This window comes from Benincasa hispida, chromosome 10, assembly GCF_027475165.1.
Source record: "Benincasa hispida cultivar pf3 chromosome 10, pf3_genome.v1.1, whole genome shotgun sequence".
Classification (NCBI taxonomy): domain Eukaryota; kingdom Viridiplantae; phylum Streptophyta; class Magnoliopsida; order Cucurbitales; family Cucurbitaceae; genus Benincasa; species Benincasa hispida.
Genome location: NC_143487.1, coordinates 45666027 through 45672659, shown reverse-complemented (window position 1 = coordinate 45672659; position 6633 = coordinate 45666027).

Genomic DNA, 6633 nt, shown 5'->3' with positions numbered 1-6633 from the left:
CATGCGCTGAAGCTAGGCGACCGTAAAGACAAACGCATACGTTGAAAGTTGGATCGCATGCGTCCATCGCATGAAGTGGCAGTGATCGAATGTGTCCATCACATGGAAGTGGTAGTGATCGAATGCGTCTATCACATGGAAGTTGCGGTGATCAAGCGAATGCAGTGATCACTTGGAGATTGCGGCCACGGAGTAATAGCCATAATAGAAGGACGATTGCAAGATGAGTAGAACGCGTTGATACTTCAGCTGAATCAAGCTCAGATGCATACTTTTGGAGTATCAACAAGATAAGACGATGTGACAATGCCCATACCACAACAAAAGCAGCGGTGAGCCATAATACAATCATGATAGTTGTCGGCGTTTAAACTCTATAAATAGCCATTTGGACCTTCATTTCAAGACATCCGAGCAGAAGTTCGCGATCACAGATGAGAGCTTGAGTAAGATTTTCAGTGAGAATTCTTCACCTCTATAAACCAGACCGAGTGACGACTGGAGCTTTCACCAGAGATAGAGCTCGAGAGAGACATCTCTACCATTCATCCATGGCACCACCGGCAGCCTTGATGCAGAGTCCTTCATTTCTCTTCTAACCTCTGTATTGTATTACATTTTAGCTTAAGATATTAAGACATTTTGTAATCAATGCATCTCTTGATTCCTTCAATGCCATCTTCTTCATCATTTTTATCTTTATCATCATTTACCTTCATCATTTTTATCTTTATCATCATTTACCTTCATCATTTATTTATCAAAGGCAATCGCATACTTAATCGTGTAGCCTAGAGATAGGACGCATGTAGCAACCCACCGAGAGGTGTGCGTTGTGCGAGTATAGTGAGTTAATCCTCTTTGCTTGGTGAAAGGCTGTATCACGCTTATCTATGGGTTGTTGCATTGCTAGTCTATAAGTTAAATAACCGTGTTTAACTGCCTGAGAAGGTAAGAGATGGAACGCACTAAAGCAAAGTATGCATTGTTCATAGAGATAAGCACAATCTTATGCTCGACGCAACCATGTACTATAGAGATATAGTCATGCGGCTAACTACCAAGAGGTGTGCGATGCGTTAGTGTGACGAGCTGGGATTACTCGGGCGATTTAAGATAATAAATATTACTATGCGTTAATGGTTGTTGTGCATCTACCTATTCTCATCGCAAGTCTTCTATTGCTCAATCTGTTTAGATAGGAGTAGGAGTAGTGTGTAAATCCATTAAACATTTTTTTTGTAATTTTTAATCATCACCTCAAACGCATTGCTTCACAAGCATTATTGAGTGACAAGTAGTGTTTGACCTCGGATTACCTGAGAAACTTACGTTTGCGTTATACTTGGCGCGAGCGTAAGAAAACTTGTGATAGGAATGCATGGTCATTGCACTACTAGATTAACACGTTTTCATTCCAACGCATGACCCCTGACGCATGGGCGTAAACGCATAGCTTAAGCCATGTCTAACGCACGTGCGCAACCCCATCCCTAATTTTCCAACCAACATTAGTCCATGGTTAACTTTTCCAAAATAAATGTAGTCTCTATTACCTTTCATTTTATAAATCTTGAAACATATTAACATGGTGTATTTTCTTAAGTAAAGATAAAAATGATTATTGTTATTTATCCAGTTCTATAAAAAATGTATCTTTAAATTATTCTTGGTGAATTTTGGCCAAACAGAATAAAGCCTAAGATAGCTTGTTTGAGATTAGGAAAAACTATTTATGACTTCTAACTTCTTTTTTATTTTATAATTCTATAATTTTCATACTGACGCATTGGGGCATCAGAGCTCTTTTTCTTTCTTTTAATTTTTTATTTAAAAATGGAAAATATATTTGTATTCTTTAAAATTAAATATGGAATTTGAAGCAATATTACAAAATTTAAGGCTTTAAAAACTAAAAACTACCAAAATATTATTTGCAAGTCGTAGGAGTCGAACCAAAGACTAAATTGAAAGAACCGTGAGGTCCACTACGGAAGCGAGGATCATTCCCAATTCCCAATTTCACATAATTGCAAATTTTATAGAACAAAAAATATGCATCAACATTAAATAATTTACAACATGCTTTTGAAGAATAATTTTAGGGTTAGAAATTACTTACTCTTGAAGAACAAAATCCCTCCTCGATCTATCATGAACAATTCGATCACGAACACCCAGTGAGGACACCACCAAACGGAGCCTTCTGTGTTATCTTTTTGGTAAAGAATTCGCAAGAGATGTGGAATCTACTTTTTTTTTGGAAGAGGAAGAGAAGAAATTGAGAGAAAGATGAGTTTCTGTAAGACTTAAAGAAAAAAAAACTTTTTTCTCACTTAGGAAGAAGATTCGTCAAAACCTACCCCTTCACCACATGTTTTGAGAGAATTAAGGAGAGGGAAGTTATTTCCCTCCTTTTAGTTTTAAAATTTTAAAATTAAATTAAAATTAATTTAATTTAAATAATTATATGTATATAATAACTAACTTAATATATATATATATATATATATATATATAAATACAATACAATCTATACATTTTATTTCTCTCAATAATGTATGACATTTAATATAAATCACATTTATATTAAATTTAATTATATGAACCCTATCCATATAATAGCATTTGAATCGTATTCAAATATTTAATTTCTCTCAAAATAAACTTTATATTATAATGTATCAAATACATTATATTAGTTATGTCATATATAATTAGTTTGAATTAATTATATCATATATAATTAATTCCCTCAATTAATTTGAACAATTCAAATTAATCCAAAATTGATTCTCAATAATCTCAGTTGAGCTATAGAAGGGACCTTATGGATCTGTAGATTAAAGTCCAATGGTACTTGAATAATTAATTAAATCCCTTTAATTAAATTACCCAACATCCATTAACTGCCGGTGACTCCACTAAAGACCGACAACTACACTCTTCGCACTACAGATAAATATATACATATAATAACTAACTTATTATATATATATATATATATATATATATAACACTATATGTTATATCAAATATAACACATAACCTATAGTTTTAATTTATCTCAACAATGCATGATATTTAATATAAATCACATTTATACTAAATTTAATTATATGAATCTTATCTATATAATTAATATTTGGATCATTTTCAAATATTTATTTCTTCTCAAATAAACTTTATATTATGACGTATCAAATACATTATATTAATTATATCATATATAATTAATTATCTCAATTAATTTGAACGATTCAAATTAATCCAAAATTAATTCTCAATAATCCTTATTGAGCTACAGAGGGGATCTTATAGACCCGTAGATCGAAGCTCCAATGGTACTTGGATAATTAATTAAACTCTTTAATTAAATTACCCAACATCCATTAACTGTCGATCACTCCACTAAAGACCGACAACTACACTCTTCGCACCACAGATATATTTTTGTGTCCATTAGATATAACTAGTCAATAGTGCGATGACCCTTCACAAATTTCTCATAAGTACAGTTGGGCCGGAAGAAAATCAGACATGAGGATTTCCATGAGCAGCAGAAGGATCGTTCCAAATTTCATTCGAAATTGAACACAATCAATTACAGTACAATAACAGAAACTAATAGGTCATGCAGCAACTAGAAATTACAGCATGCTAACAAGATAATCAGGGGATAAAGTATGCTTACCTTTGAAGACTCAGTCTTCAAACTCCAACGATCAATCTCCAAACGTCCAAGAACAGCAACCTAGCCCTTGAACGCAACGACCGGTGCACAACACGAACATAACGATCACGAACCCAATGAGCGGCCTCCAGAACCTCAAAATCAATCGAGTTGAGTGAGAACACCACCACAATGGTTATCTTGGTATTCTCAATGTGAGAATCCAGGAGTTGTGGACTCTGTATGGACTTGGTTTGAGGAAAAGACTGGAGGGTAATAATCGTGTAGACGATCAAGCAAGTGGGAGATAGGATGTTGTCTATCACATAGATGATATGCTCGATCGTGTAGAAGATGGCAGCCTATTGTATAGACAAAGCCACACGATCCTTTAGCTATAATCAGCTGAATGAACTATCATATAGTTAATCTCCATGATCGTTTAGACTCTCTATTGCTATTGCTTAGTGAAACACTTTCACCGATAGCCTTGTCTGTGAGAAAATTTATGAATCAAGTGACTCCTAATTTTAGGAAAACATTTTACCTTTTATCTCACAGTTACCATATAACCACCAATAACTTCCCACTCAATTAGTTATTAGAGAAAAAGAGATAATGATCAAATAATTAATATTATTATAAATAAATATGATAACCAACTTATGATATTATATTTATAACCTATAGTTTTAATATTTCTAATTTTTTTTCCTATTTCATGGTACTTAATTAGAGATGTCCACGGGGCGGGGCGAGGCTGGGGATGCTATTCCCCATCCCCATCCCCGCTTCCCATTTCATTCTCCATCCCTGTGAAATTCCCCATGGGAATCGAGGCAGGGATTCCCCGCGCGGGGATCAGGTTAGAAATTCAATTAAAGGAAACGACCTAGCTTAGAGGAATTGGAATTGACCAACACAATTTTTGTTCATCGAGTTATTAAAATGCAATTTTAGTTTCTTGACTATGCCTAGCTCAGTTGATTGGAATCCCAATCAATGATCCTAATTACCTAATTAATCAACATGCATAGAAAACGAATCCGCTCCATACAAATTAACAAATCGCATTAAATTCTAGGCATATCATTAGATTGAGTGTTCTACTTCCGACGTCTAATCAAATATTCAATGTGGTTTCTCTCTAGGTTGATAGGAGCAATACTATTCTTTTTAGGCAACATATCTCAGACCTAATGAATTGCAAGCCTAACTAACCTATTGCTTCCAATGGGATTAACCTATAATTTCATGTAACATATTACAAGTCAATCTCCAAGCATTCAAATTACACAACAAAATCATTGGATGTCAATCAACAATTAAATCATGCAATTCATAAACACAAAATTCAAATTGAAACCCATAGACAAGAATAAAAAGATTACATTCAAACAAAACTCCCAAAAACTACATTGTTCCAGAATCCCCTAAACTAGAAAATAGCTAGAACTTAACTTCCCATGAGAAGACAAATCCTGACATCGTTCCGTTAGTTACATGAGATGGGAAGAAAAAGGGAGAAAAATACAAGTGGAAAGGTGATAAGAGGAGAAAATTGGCTTAGGAGCCGATTGGAGATCGATCATTCTACCCTAAACCGAAGACAAATATATATAGTAGTCGTTGTAGTGTTGCCTCGCGCTCACGCGTCTGTCAATCATCGCGACATTGCCTGTAGCGTCACGACACTACTCTGCGCTCCAGCAATGATCAACTACTGCCTTGTAGCGTTGCAACGCTCCGTCTAGGGGTATTTTTATCCATTTACATCCTATTGAAGCCCGATTGCTCAAATTAGCTTCTAATTGCTCCAAATTAACCCCAATAGCTCGTAATGACGGATTCTACTTCCAAGATGCTCGATACCCATAAAATCACTAAATAAACACATTAAACATAGTAACAACCTAAAATTAAAAAGAGGAAAATAACACATTTTCGGTGTTATCAGTTCTATCTCTTTCCATCCTAGATAGATTGTGATAAAAGAAATTGATAGGGATAGGATACTATCTCTGTCTATCTCAGATAGATAGTGATAGGGTTCTATCACTATCTATATGAGATAGACACAGATAGAACTCTATTTTTGTTTATCTCAATTCAAAGTTGTCAATGATAGATCTACTCAATTAAACAAATATAGAGTGCAAATGATATAGAAACTATGGAAACAGATATTAGTGTTTACTATTGAAGTCTATCACTGTCTATCTCTATCTTTGTCTATCTCAGATAGATAGTGATAAAACTCTATCATTGTCTATCTCATATAGACATAGATAGTGCCCTATCTCTATCTATCTTAATTCAAAGTTATTAATAATAGATTTGCTCAGTTAAAAAAATGTAGAGTGCAAATCATATAGAAACCATAAAAATAAATATTAGTCTTTACCATTGAAATTTATCATTGTCTATCTGAGATAGACAAAGATAGTATTCTATCGTTGTCTATCTTAATTCAAGTTTATCAGTAATAGATGGATTGATGTTAAAGTTTTTACTAAAGTTCCTGAGATAGATAGTTGACATAATGCACAACAAGTATGTATTGATATTAAAGTTCTATTGATACATGGAGAATTTGAAGTTATCAACAATTTAGTTTACTTTCTTCTTCTCTTCATATTTGTTTGCTTTTGCTCTGGTTATTGATGATTCAGTTTTCATTGTTTTATTTCCTCTTCCTTTGCTTCCATCAACTTTGACCATTTTTTTTTTTGCTTATCATCTAGTTAAACAAAAATTAGGTTCAATAATGTTTAATAAATATGATTAAGTAGAAGAATTAATGAAATTAAAAGAAAAGAGAATGATTATAACCTTTAAAGATTTGATGATATATTGTAACTTTGAAAAATTGAAAGCAACAATGGAAGAAGAAGACGAAGAAGTAGAAAAGAGAAAGAGGAAGAATGATAGACCAAAAATGAAGCAGCAATGGCGAGAGA